The sequence below is a fragment of the Bos mutus genome, chromosome 3 (assembly GCF_027580195.1).
Source record: "Bos mutus isolate GX-2022 chromosome 3, NWIPB_WYAK_1.1, whole genome shotgun sequence".
NCBI classification, from domain to species: domain Eukaryota; kingdom Metazoa; phylum Chordata; class Mammalia; order Artiodactyla; family Bovidae; genus Bos; species Bos mutus.
This window is the reverse complement of record NC_091619.1, coordinates 54,448,852-54,463,333: the sequence shown is the minus strand read 5'-3', so window position 1 is coordinate 54,463,333 and position 14,482 is coordinate 54,448,852. Positions and strand designations below refer to the sequence as shown.

At 42.4% G+C, this 14,482-nt stretch overlaps 1 long non-coding RNA gene across 3 annotated transcripts in view; it reads left to right on the top strand.

The window, feature by feature from the left end:
• Positions 1-221: 221 nt before the first annotated feature.
• LOC138985964 (uncharacterized) overlaps positions 222-14,482 on the top strand; it is an 84,075-nt gene continuing 69,814 nt past the window's right edge. For all 3 annotated transcript variants that reach the window (XR_011462893.1, XR_011462892.1, XR_011462890.1), the window contains exons 1-2: positions 222-400; positions 4,635-4,720. This is a non-coding gene — a long non-coding RNA (uncharacterized lncRNA). The remainder of the gene's footprint in view (positions 401-4,634; positions 4,721-14,482) is intronic.

Here is a 14,482-nt window from a genome sequence, read left to right as displayed (position 1 = left end):
ATCTCCTCAGAAAGTTTAATTCATTAACAATTAAAAGCTAGTGCAGAAAGAGGGCCAGACCTGGGGAGAGGTTCATCCTAGCACAGCAGCCCTGGTCAGAGATTTGCAGGGGCAACTCTCACAGATAACGGCACCGTGATGTTTGCTGGATTGTTTTTCATATAGACTTTACTCATGGAAGGATGATCTTCCTGTAACTTAATAAGATAATGTCGCCAACAATCTCTTCAAAAAATACCCTGTTGAAACTTGCTGTCCTTGGGCTCTTGCCAGAGCCCATTCCTGCCTCCTGCCTGCTGTCTGGCTTGTTTTTAGCAGTGGTTGCCTCTGGGCCGGGTTTGTGTTCTTGAAGAACTCAGTTCAGGATGGTCCTAGCAGCTGATGGAAGCCTCCAGAGCAAGTGAGTTCAATTTAAAACAGGGGTGGGCTTGAGCACATGCTCTATCATCTGAAGGGCAGGGAGCCAGAACTCCAAACCTGGACTGTTCATCATAAGTCATAGTCAAGGCCAGGGGTCATAACTGGGGAAGGTGTGGGATAGAGACATGGGAACCGTTTGTTCTTTCTGCTCAGGTTTTCTGTAAACCTGAACCAGCTCTATGAAATTAAGTCCACTATTAAAAACAAACCAGGAGTCAGGCTCACCCGTGGTTCTGGGCTGTGAGAGGCCAAGATCGATTTGAAAAGGATTTTTCTTCCTCACCATAGGTGCTAGAACAGGAAGAAGCCCAGAGATTCGCAGGGCTACACCCAGGACAGAGAATTAGCAATAAAAAATGCCCTCTCCTCTGAGTTTTGGAGGCCTCCATGGGTAGGATGGAAAGTGAGACTTTACCCGGCTGAGAGGGGTGACTGGGCTTAGTGTCACTTGAGTTTTGCCTGACCTTGGAGCAAACAATATATGCATTTATCTGTTTGGTATTGCATAGGTGGGTTTGACACTTGATTAAATGTTTTAGTTTTCAACTGCTTAGCTTTATATAGGTCAGCCTTTGTGCTGGAGAAAGAATTTGTACTAAAAACAATAAACAGCTTTGGAAATAGGTTGGATCTAAAATAAGTTAGGTTAATATTGCAATATTATGTCTTAGGCTAAAGGGGACTTCAGTCATCATCTGGTGCAAACCTTGTCTGCTCTTAAATGGGCATGAAAGAGTTAAATAATAAAGCCCCAGCAGGGAGGGTAGTGGAACTTTTAATCCCAGCTGCTGCCCCTGGGGGTGAGAGGAGGAGATATTTGATAGTCCAAAGCAGAAAGTAAATATAGAGTAAATTACTTCCATGTAATTGGGGAGATTATTTCAAGTAGATTGCAACTTGGAAATGGATTGCTTCTTTTCAAAACCAAGGGTGACTTGTATATCTCCCACGGTGGCTTCAAGGTAGCACTGAAGGAGAGCACAATTCTCAGCTTTCAAGGGCAACTATAACTAGTATATTTTATAAAGTCAAAACAACACATCTTGGATCCTCGCATTACTCAGATCTGTGCAGTAGTTAAGAGGAACAGAAATATAGACACATATAGAAAAGTGGCCAACAGTAATATACCACCTTAAAAATCTGAACTATGAGTCTTACACAGAAAACAGAAAACTCTTTGCAATTAATATAATTGCCCTCGTTCAAGGAAATGGTCAATTTGACCTGAAATGGTGTGGAAAACCATGGGAGGGAATCTGTAGAGACACCTAAAAGAACTATTATACATTTTTTCATACATTGAGGCCAGTTTTCCTAGTAGTTTCCATGCTTTGGTTCCAGTGCTCTTTCTTGAAGCTAGTATGAATAGGCTCTAATTTTGTGTCCACGCAATAGTCTTTCCCATTTTTGTCTCCTCTTCTTAAGTATGTAGACTCTAGAATCAGAGAAACCTTGTTGAGACTCAAGGCTGCCTTCATCTATTACCTGAGTTTGGGCAAACTGCCTGGCCTCTCTCAGCCTTTTCTTATTTGTAAGGGGGATAATACTGATATTTGCTTCACAGGCAAAATGTTGTGAGGATCTAACAAGAAAATTCATGTGAAGTGCTTGTCACCTAGTTCCTTTTATGATTATGATGATAAACCCATATTATTATTTCTCATATGATATCCTATTTAGCTTACTCACCATTCAATTTTTCTTTAACTTATTCAGTGTGTAGCATTCAGAATTGAACAAAATGCTCCAGATATGGGCTTATATCAAGAGTACAAACCAGATGACCACCTTCTTCATCTTAGGTTCCTTACTTCTGTTGAATTATAATTGGTTATAACCCATTAGAGTATTAAATGTTTTTGTTTATGTTTTATCTTTTTTGTGGAGAGAGAGGATGGCTACCCCAGTCAAACTGCCTAGTAAACCCTCTCCTTTGCTGTTGTACTTTGGTAGCTTTAGACCCTGGTGCAGGACCTCACATTTATTTCATTACATGTGATCTATTATATGTTAGTTCTTCTTTTAAATCTATGCAATCCATTTGTTTATTCATTCATTTATTATTGAAACTTTAAAAAATATATTTATCATGGACCGGGCTCAGTACCAGTTTTTTTCCCTACTCTGTTATTTTTAAATTCATTGGAGTTTTAGTAGAGCACAGTTTTTATGTCTTCAGGCAAACTGTTGCATAACATGTTTGGCTAAGTGCTAGGGCACAGGCCTAAGGTATGTCTTAGAAACTCTCCTCAGGCTGACGGATGCTGTTAGGGTGCTGTAGTTTAACCATTATGAATCCATCTTACTGTGGTATCATTTGGTACAAATTACATTTCAACTTGACCAGCAGGAAATCTCGAGACCCTCTCAGAATTCTTGCTCAAGTCCAGATTCACTAGACCCACCTAGTAGACTAATTCAATACTCTTATCAAGATAAAAAGATTAATCTGATGTGATTTCCAAGTGAAATTAGTCTGGCTTGTATTCAAAAAGGGCTCAGAGGACATATTTTCACAACACATTCTAACATTTTGAAGAATTTAAATAAAATAGATCATAGTACCTAAAACATATGACAGCTATCTGTTTCAGATGCTCATTCTCACCAGCATAGAAAGTCGAGGATGTCAGTGAGAGAATTGGGCAGATAAACTAGGTTAAAAAAAATCCACCCTCAGATACTGCCCTTACCTTGGTTGTAGAGCACTTGCTTTATATTTACTAAGTTTTTTATATGTATTTCTCCCCTTTTGAGCTCTTATGGTCAGGGCCCTGCTTTTACTTCTCTCTTGTAATTTCTATTACAGTGTATGACAGAACATATGCTATGCCATGCTAAGTCACTTCAGTCGTGTCCGACTCTGTGTGACCCCATAGACGGCAGCTCTCCAGGCTCCCCCATCCCTGGGATTCTCCAGGCAAGAACACTGGAGTGGGTTGCCATTTCCTTCTCCAATGTATGAAAGTGAAAAGTGAAAGTGAAGTCACTCAGTCGTGTCCGACTCTTAGCCACCCCATGGTCTGCAGCCTACCAGGCTCCTCCATCCATGGGATTTTCCAGGCAAGAGTACTGGAGTGGGGTGCTATTGCCTTCTCTGTGACACAACATAGGTGATCCTTAATTCTTTTAAAATCAATATACTCAAGGTTTATTTGTAAACCTAATGCCCAGCCAATTACAGGACATGGCAAACAAAGAAGAGTTCTATAGGTCCTAGGGCATTCCTAGAAACTTTTAGAGGCTTAGGAGACGTGCTCCTTACATCCTATGAAACTGTCAAATGACTAGCAACCGAGTACAATGAGTGAGAAGTAGTGAAATGGCATCCTCTAAATATGGGGAACTTGGTGGTCATTTTTATTTTTTGTCATTACTAGGATTTGGGAATTCTAGGGGGAAAATTGCATGTTAAAAAATAATTTCCCCAGATCAGAAGGGGAAAGTGATTTTTTAACATGCAAGAGAGGAGCAACTAAAAAAAAAATGTTGGTTAGATGAATAAATAGTGCTTGTGAAAGTGCACCTTACACTGTGAAACCTTTCATAAATGGACAGATGATGCAAATGATGGCTTACTAGGCTCAGAAATTGAAATAGGAGTCTTGTCTTAATGTTCCACATACACATTTTCCCTTTGAATAATGTATTTGTTTCAATGGGAAAAGTATTGGGACACTGAATACTTTTTAAAAGATAAATCAAAATGTGCTTGCCCATTTTTTATTACTGCCTGCTTCATTTGACCTTCTGCCTTTTGTTGGTAAACATATATATGTGTACTTAATATCGTTGTTCTAGTTACCCTGTTACTTTCCCATCTTAACCAACTTCAGTCTGCTATTCTGATTTGACTTAGACTTTCCAGTTCTTAGACTGGCAGGATTTCAAAGATGCATTTTTATAAATCAGTTTCTTTGAAAGCACTTGAACCAGAAGTCAAATGGCATGACGTAACCAACAGTTTTTCAATGGAGAAATGAAAATTCTCAATAATGACAAATAAGGAATCTAACCTATTGACACCAATTTGGTTACACTGTATTGATTTCTATAAAAATATTATAAAAGAGAGTGCTACACATATTCTACTGATCAAATTATAAGTATACTTAGCAAAGAAAGAAATAGTGCCAGATACAAGAGTTTGTCTTAGCGTGTCACCTACTATTAGTTATCCCTCACTGATTCAAGTATTTTCCTGGATTCAGTTGGGTCAGGCTGTCAAGGTGGAACCCCAAGGCTGCATGTGGCTGTGGATACAGAATTGAGTGGGCATGATCTGGAGATACAGCAGGTGAGTTCAGTATGTCAAGAGCAGAAAAAATGGCCCTACTACTTTCTCAGTGATCATGATTACCAGGGTATAAAAACAATTCCAAAAGCTCCTGTAAGTGTCTCAGTTTCTTACTCAGAGCCTCAGGATCTTTTTTTTTTTTTATAATTTTTATTATTATTATTATATATATATATTTTTACTTTACAATATTGTATTGGTTTTGCCATACATCAACATGAATCTGCCACAGGCGTACACATGTTCCCCATTCTGAACCCCCCTCACCTCCATCCCCGTACCATCCCTCTGGGTCATCCCAGTGCACCAGCCCCAAGCTTCCGTATCCTGCATTGAACTTGGACTGGCGATTCGTTTCTTATATGATATTATACATGTTTTAATGCCATTCTCCCAGATCATCCCCCCTCCTCCCTCTCCCACAGAGTCCAAAAGACTGTTCTATACATCTGTGTCTCTTTTGCTGTCTCGCATAGAGGGTTATCATTACCCTCTTTCTAAATTCCATATATATGCGTTAGTATACTGTATTGGTGTTTTTCTTTCTGGCTTACTTCACCCTGTATAATAGGCTCCAGTTTCATCCACCTCATTAGAACTGATTCAAATGTATTCTTTTTAATGGCTGAGTAATATTCCATTGTGTATATGTACCACAGCTTTCTTATCCATTCATCTGCTGATGGACATCTAGGTTGCTTCCATGTCCTGGCTATTATAAACAGTGCTGCAATGAACATTGGGGTACACGTGTCTCTTTCAATTCTGGTTTCCTCGGTGTGTGTGCCCAGCAGTGGGATTGCTGGGTTGTATGGCAGTTCTATTTCCAGTTTTTTAAGGAATCTCCACACTGTTCTCCATAGTGGCTGTACTAGTTTGCATTCCCACCAACAGTGTAAGAGGGTTCCCTTTTCTCCACATCTTCTCCAGCATTTATTGCTTGTAGACTTTTGCATCACAGATACATTCCAGAGTTGTTTTTTGGCTGTTTCACCTATTCATGTGTAAACTAATGAAAATGGGTGGTGGGTTGGGCAGACTGGATGAATCTCCTCAGGTCCTTCATTCCACCTGAGCTACATGTGCCAGGAAGAGCCCCTTATAAGCCAAGTCAGCTTTGCTTATATATATTTTTTTGCTTTACACATGACAGCTTTGCACAGCTCAATGGGACTTGACACTGTCATACACGTAGCTCTCATCCTTCTGTGCAGCTGGCAAATTGAGAATTTCTAGATTTAGGTGTTTAGGATGCCAATCTTAAAGAAGGAAAGGGGCCTTGTTTTGAGACTGCTTTGCCCGGCAAGCGCAAAATCTTTACTTAACTTGAATGCTTACTGTGGCATATTTTAGAGGTGGGCAGGTAGAGATACTAAAGAGGAATGCTAAGGAAACCCCAGGTCACCCCTAGATTCTTCTCATGGAACCCAGATTTAGTAAATACTACAAAGCCTTCACGCCTTCATAGTGTTGTAAGAAGCATGAGGGTTTTTTTTTTTTGAAAGTCTGAATTCACTCCAGGTAAGTGGTTTTCAAAGTGTTGTCCTATTGCACTAGAATGTCAGTGTTGGTAGTGATGGTGGTAGTAGGGAGGATTTCCAGGAAGGGAGAGTCTGCATTTTTAATAAGCATCTTAGAGCTTAATCCTGAGTAAGGTTTGGAATTATCATCTATGAAAAGATTCACAAGATCTCTTGTTGCTCTGATGTATGGAATTTCTTCATTTTTGCACATTTTTCAGCTTTTGGTTTTGATTATCTCTTTATAGTTTCTTGGGATAGGAATGCCTCTCCTGGATTATTTTCCTCACTGGGTCTAGGACATCTTCTGCATCTTTCTGAATGAGTTGTACTGTCAGAGTCCCTAGAAACCTTTCATGGTCCATCTAAGAAGGAGATGACCTGCATTTATAGCACACAGTATAGGCAGTGATGGGATTTCCAGGTGGCGGTAGTGGTAAAGAACACACCTGCCAATGCAGGAGACATAAAGAGATATTGGTTTGATCCCTGAGTTGGGAAGATCGCCTGGAGGAGGCAGTGGCAACCCACTCCGCTATTCTTGCCTGGAGAATCCCTTGGACAGAGGAGGCTGGTGGGCTATAGTCTATAGGATTGCAAAGATTTGGACATGACTGAAGTGACTTCACATGCACACACGCATAGGCAGTGATCTTGGGCAACAAGAAAAGCATAATGTCAATAATATTTTGGGAGGGAAATAGCTCTAATACTATATAGTTGAATAATCTACAATTCACAGTTAAGTTCAATTAAATTGCATGAATTCATAAGTTACATAATCTCATCAATTCTCACAACTTGATGTGAAGCTAGGTACTGTTACTCCTGTTTTACAGATTAAGAAATTGAGGATGGCTCTCTACTCCTATCCTGCAAATAGGTTCATCTGTATCATTTTTCTAGAGAAGAGACTTGTGGACATGGGGTAGGGGAAAGGAAAAGATGGGATGAATTGAGGGAATAGGATTGACATATATACACTGAGGAGTTACCCCGCATCTGAGGTCAGGGGCGGTGGCCAGGACGAGCTACCCCACGCCCCTAAACCCGAGGCCAAGGGCGGCAGTGGGGAGGAGCAACCCCACGACCGAAGCCAGGGGTGGTGGCCGGGAGGACCAATCCCATGTCCAAGGAGCTGCGGCTGTGTGGGCGCAGGATGGCCTAGAGGAGCTATCCCACTTTGAAGGTCAGGAAGGGCGGCCGTGAGGAGATACCCGTCATCCAAGGTAAGGAGCAATGGCTGCCCTTTGCTGGAGCAGCCGTGAAGAGATACCCCACGCCCAAGGTAAGAGAAACCCAAGTAAGACGGTAGGTGTTGCAAGAGGGCATCAGAGGGCAAACACACTGAAACCATACTCACAGAAAACTAGTCAATCTAATCACACTAGGACCACAGCCTTGTCTAACTCAATGAAACTAAGCCATGCCCATGGGGCAACCCAAGACGGGCGGGTCATGGTGGAGAGATTTGACAGAATGTGGTCCACTGGAGAAGGGAATGGCAAACCACTTCAGTATTCTTGCCTTGAGAACCCCATGAACAGTATGAAAAGGCAAAATGATAGGATACTGAAAGAGAAACTCCCCAGGTCAGTAGGTGCCCAATATGCTACTGGAGATCAGTGGAGAAATAACTCCAGAAAGAATGAAGGGATGGAGCCAAAGCAAAAAGGATACCCAGCTGTGGATGTGACTGGTGATAGAAGCAAGGTCTGATGCTGTAAAGAGCAATATTGCATAGGAACCTGGAATGTCAGGTCCATGAATCAAGGCAAATTGGAAGTGGTCAAACAAGAGATGGCAAGAGTAAACGTCTACATTCCAGGAATCAGCGAACTAAAATGGACTGGAATGGGTGAATTTAACTCAGATGACCATTATATCTACTACTGCGGGCAGGAATCCCTCAGAAGAAATGGAGTAGCCATCATGGTCAACAAAAGAATCCAAAATGCAGTACTTGGATGCAATCTCAAAAACGACAGAATGATCTCTGTTCGTTTCCAAGGCAAACCATTCAATATCACAGTAATCCTAGTCTATGCCCCACCCAGTAACGCTGAAGAAGCTGAAGTTGAACAGTTCTATGAAGACCTACAAGACCTTTTAGAACTAACACCCAAAAAAGATGTCCTTTTCATTATAGGGGACTGGAATGCAAAAGTAGGAAGTCAAGAAACACCTGGAGTAACAGGCAAATTTGGCCTTGGAATACGGAATGAAGCAGGGCAAAGACTAATAGAGTTTTGCCAAGAAAATGCACTGGTAATAGCAAACACCCTTTTCCAACAACACAAGAGAAGAGTCTATACATGGACATCACCAGATGGTCAACACCGAAATCAGATTGATTATATTCTTTGCAGCCAAAGATGGAGAAGATCTATACAGTCAGCAAAAACAAGACCAGGAGCTGACTGTGGCTCAGACCATGAACTCCTTATTGCCAAATTCAGACTTAAATTGAAGAAAGTAGGGAAAACCACTAGACCATTCAGGTATGACCTAAATCAAATCCCTTTTGATTATACAGTGGAAGTGAGAGATAGATTTAAGGGCCTAGATCTGATAGATAGAGTGCCTGATGAACTATGGAATGAGGTTTGTGACATTGTTCAGGAGACAGGGATCAAGACCATCCCCATGGAAAAGAAATGCAAAAAAGCAAAATGGCTGTCTGGGGAGGCCTTACAAATAGCTGTGAAAAGAAGAGAAGTGAAATGCAAAGGAGAAAAGGAAAGATATAAACATCTGAATGCAGAGTTCCAAAGAATAGCAAGAAGAGATAAGAAAGCCTTCCTCAGCGATCAATGCAAAGAAATAGAGGAAAACAACAGAATGGGAAAGACTAGGGATCTCTTCAAGAAAATCAGAGATACCAAAGGAACATTTCATGCAAAGATGAGCTCAATAAAGGACAGAAATGGTATGGACCTAACAGAAGCAACAGTTAGAACTGGGCATGAAACAACAGACTGGTTCCAATAGGAAAAGGAGTTCATCAAGGCTGTATATTGTCACCCTGTTTATTTAACTTATATGCAGAGTACATCATGAGAAACGCTGGAGTGGAAGAAGCACAAGCCAAAATCAAGATTGCCGGGAGAAATATCAATAACCTCAGATATCCAGATGATACCACCCTTATGGCAGAAAGTGAAGAGGAACTCAAAAGCCTCTTGATGAAAGTGAAAGTGGAGAGTGAAAAAGTTGGCTTAAAGCTCAACATTCAGAAAACGAAGATCATGGCATCTAGTCCCATCACTTCATGGTAAATAGATGGGGAGACAGTGGAAACAGTGTCAGACTTTATTTTCTTGGGCTCCAAAATCACTGCAGATGGTGACTGCAGCCATGAAATTAAAAGACGCTTACTCCTTGGAAGGAAAGTTATGACCAACCTAGATAGCATATTGAAAAGCAGAGACATTACTTTGCCAACAAAGGTTCCTCTAGTCAAGGTTATGGTTTTTCCTGTGGTCATGTATGGATGTGAGAGTTGGACTGTGAAGAAGGCTGAGCACTGAAGAATTGATGCTTTTGAACTGTGGTGTTGGAGAAGACTCTTGAGAGTCCCTTGGACTGCAAGGAGATCCAACCAGTCCATTCTGAAGGAGATCAGTCCTGGGATTTCTTTGGAAGGAATGATGCTAAAGCTGAAACTCCAGTACTTTGGCCACCTCATGTGAAGAGTTGACTCATTGGAAAAGACTCTGATGCTGGGAGGGATTGAGGGCAGGAGGAGAAGGGGATGCCAGAGGATGAGATGGCTGGATGGTATCACTGACTCGATGGACATGAGTCTGAGTGAACTCCAGGAGTTGGTGATGGACAGAGAGGCCTGGCATGCTGCGATTCATGGGGTCACAAAGAGTCGGACACGACTGAGCGACTGATTTAATCTGATCTGAACAGAAGCAGAAGATATTAAGAAGAGATGGCAAGAATACACAGAAGAACTGTACAAAAAAGATCTTCACGACCCAGATAATCATGATGGTGTGATCACTCACCTAGAGCCAAACATCCTGGAATGTGAAGTCAAGTGGGCCTTAGAAAGCATCACTACAAACAAAGCTAGTGGAGGTGACGGAATTCCAGTTGAGCTATTCCAAATCCTGAAAGATGATGCTGTGAAAGTGCTGCACTCAATATGCCAGCAAATTTGGAAAACTCAGCAGTGGCCACAGCACTGGAAAAGGTCAGTTTTCATTCCAATCCCAAAGAAAGGCAATGCCAAAGAATGCTCAAACTGCCACACAATTGTACTCATCTCACACGCTAGTAAAGTAATGCTCAAAATTCTCCAAGCCAGGCTTCAGCAATATCTGAACCGTGAACTTCCTGATGTTCAAGCTGGTTTTTGAAAAGGCAGAGGAACCAGAGATCAAATTGCCAATATCCGCTGGATCATGGAAAAAGCAAGAGAGTTCCAGAAAAACATCTATTTCTGCTTTATTGACTATGCCAAAGCCTTTGACTGTGTGGATCACAATAAACTGTGGAAAATTCTGAAAGAGATGGGAATACCAGAACACCTGATCTGCCTCTTGAGAAATTTGTATGCAGGTCACGAAGCAACAGTTAGAACTGGACATGGAACAACAGACTGGTTCCAAATAGGAAAAGGAGTTCATCAAGGCTGTATATTGTCACCCTGTTTATTTAACTTACATGCAGAGTACATCATGAGAAATGCTGGACTGGAAGAAGCACAAGCTGGAATCAAGATTCCCGGGAGAAATATCAATAACCTCAGATATGCAGATGACACCACCCTTATGGCAGAAAGTGAAGAGGAACTCAAAAGCCTCTTGATGAAAGTGAAAGTGGAGAGTGAAAAAGTTGGCTTAAAGCTCAACATTCAGAAAACGAAGATCATGGCATCCGGTCCCACCACTTCATGGGAAATAGATGGGGAGACAGTGGAAACAGTGTCAGATTTTATTTTTCTGGGCTCCAAAATCACTGCAGATGGTGACTGCAGTCATGAAATTAAAAGACGCTCACTCCTTGGAAGGAAAGTTATGACCAACCTAGATAGCATATTGAAAAGCAGAGACATTACTTTGCCAACAAAGGTCCGTCTAGTCAAGGCTATGGTTTTTCCTGTGGCCATGTATGGATGTGAGAGTTGGACTGTGAAGAAGGCTGAGCGCCGAAGAATTGATGCTTTTGAACTGTGGTGTTGGAGAAGACTCTTGAGAGTCCCTTGGACTGCAAGGAGATCCAACCAGTCCATTCTGAAGGAGATCAGTCCTGGGATTTCTTTGGAAGGAATGATGCTAAAGCTGAAACTCCAGTACTTTGGCCACCTCATGCGAAGAGTTGACTCATTGGAAGACTCTGATGCTGGGAGGGATTGAGGGCAGGAGGAGAAGGGGATGCCAGCTGATGAGATGGCTGGATGGCATCACTGACTTGATGGACATGAGTCTGAGTGAACTCCAGGAGTTGGTGATGGACAGGGAGGCCTGGCGTGCTGCGATTCATGGGGTCGCAAAGAGTCGGACATGACTGAGCGACTGATCTGATCTGATATACACTGCTGCTGCTAAGTCGTGTCCGACCCTGTGCTACCCTAGAGATGGCAGACCACCAGGTTCCCCTGTCCCTGGAATTCTCCAGGCAAGAACACTGGAGTGGGTTGCCATTTCCTTTTCCAATGCATGAAAGTGTAAAGTGAAAGTAAAGTCGCTCAGTCGTGTCCGACTCTTAGCGATCCCATGGACTGCAGCCTACCAGGCTCCTGCATCCATGGGATTTTCCAGGCAAGAGTACTGGAGTGGATTGCCATTGCCTTCTCCCATATATGCACTACCATGTGTAAAAGAGATAGCTTGCGGGAACCCGCTGTAAAGCACAGGATGCTCAGCTTGGTGCTCTGTGATGATCTAGTGTGGTGGAATGGTGCTAGTGGCAGGGAGGCTCAGGAGGGAGGGGATATATGTATACACACAGCTGATTAACATTGCTGTACTACAGAAACTAACACAGCATTGTAAGGCAATTATCCTCCAATTAAAAAAATCATAATAAAAGAAAAAAAATAAATTGAGAAGACAAGGCCCTACCATAGGTCAGCAGACTCGTCTATGGAAGAATGGGACCTGGAGTCAGGGTCTTCCCACAACTGGCCCTTGGATGCTGACACATGCCATACGATGGCCTCCTGAGTGGCTTTGGTGCGCATACATTGTAAGCTGATGCTGAGAACAAAGAGGTTGTGTCAGACCACTCAGTTTCTGACGTTTGTAATTTTGGTGGGGGAAAGCTGCATTTAATTGCCATGGACATCCACTTGTTGAATGATCATTTTGTCTTGGGAAAGACGTTTCTGAGTTGGTCTAGCCTTCCCCGTCAGTGTCACCTGAGGCCTCACTATGTTTGAAACAGCTCTCACCCTTACATAATTTGCCATTATATTACCCCAGGGAAGTCATGAATTAACAATTCCAAAAACCTTTCTCCTCGTATCTGATTATGCTGTACTTACAGACACATCTAGTCACAGGTTTTTTAGACGTTTCCATGGCTTTATTTGGGGCTTCCCTGGTGGTTCAGAGGTTAAAGCGTCTGCCTGCAATGTGGGAGACCTGGGTTTGATCCCTGGGTCGGGAAGATCCCCTGGAGAAGGAAATGACAACCCACTCCCGTATTCTTGCCCGGAGAATCCCATGGATGGAAAAGCCTGGTGGGCTACAGTCCAGGGAGTCGCAAAGAGTTGGACACGACTGAGCGATTTCACTTTGACTTTGACTTTCACTTTGAGGTGGCGCTAGTGGTAAAGAACTTGCCTGCCAGTGCAGAAGACGTAAGAGACAAGGGTTCAATCCCTGGGTTTGGAAGATCCCTTGGAGGGGGGCATGGCAACCCACTCCAGTATTCTTTCCTGGAAAATCCCATGGACACAGGAGTCTGGTGGGCTACAGTCCGTAGGATCACAAAGACACGACTTTGTGACTTAGCATGCACATTGCTTTATTTTGATCATCTTGATTTAATTCCTTCATTAAAGTCATCAAATTAAAGAAGGAAAAGATATCTTCTAGGCTCCTGCTAGATATCCCTGAAGACAGAAGCAGTAGGGAGTCCAGCCAGCTTCTGCCGTGACCTTCTGGTAATGGAGACACACTGTTAGGGCCTGCAGCCCCTAAGAACTAGATTCCTCTCATTGTCACACAATTCTTTATGTTGGGCTGAGACTTTCACACTTTAACTTCCGCACTCTGGTCCTTGTTTGGATCTCTTAGTAGAGACGTCTTGTCCCTTGTTTTCATATGAGAGTTTTTCAAACACAGGAGCCAGTCATCATGTAGGTCCAGAGTCAGATGATTCAGAGTTGTTAGGGCTGAATTGCGTGTCCCTAAAGTTCACACACTGATGTCCTGACCCGAGAGATGGTGATGGATGGAGAAGCCTGGCGTGCTGCAGTCCTTGGGGATGCAAAGAGTCGGACACGACTTAGCGACTGAACAGCCTAACACTTCGGAATGTGACTGCACTTTTAGATGACGTCTTGAAAGAGGTAATAAATTAAAAGGAGGTGATTAGGATAGAACCTATTCCAATATAGCTGATGTCTTGATAGAAAAAATTAGGATAGCAAGACCTAGAAAGACACAGAAAAGAGACCAGGTGAAGGTCCAGGGAGAAGATGGCCATGTATAAGCCAAGGAGATGGGCCCCAGAAGAAACCTGCCAGCATCTTGGCTAAGACTTCTAACCTCCAGGACTGTGAGAAAATAAATGTTTTTTAAGTCACCCAGTCTATGGTATCTTGTGGCAACCTGAGCAGACTAAGACAGGAGTTAAATATATATGGAGCTGGAGCCAAGGAGATAGGTTAGATCATCTAGAGAAATGTGTAAGGAGAGAGTGTAAGAGAACCATGGGGTAAAACCCTGCAGAGTAGTTACTGAGAGAAGAATTGTGAGAGGACAGTGAGAGAAGACAAGGGAAGAAAGGGTCCTTTGCTTCTTTTATATTGGGTTCTAAATTCCTTAACCTTGTGCCCACTTTTGTCAAAATTGTCTTTAGTGTTTAAAGACTCTCTTCTTTCCTTGCCCCCAAGCACCAGATTAAGAAGGTGTGGTTTTTAAATCGGAATGATTTTCATCACAACATTCAAAGTCATTGAATTAGGGGTTCATTCTCAGAAGCTACTTGAGGAATTTTTCAAAGTACACGTTTCTTTGACACAGCCTATGAAATTCAATTTCAGTGTCGTTTCATAGTG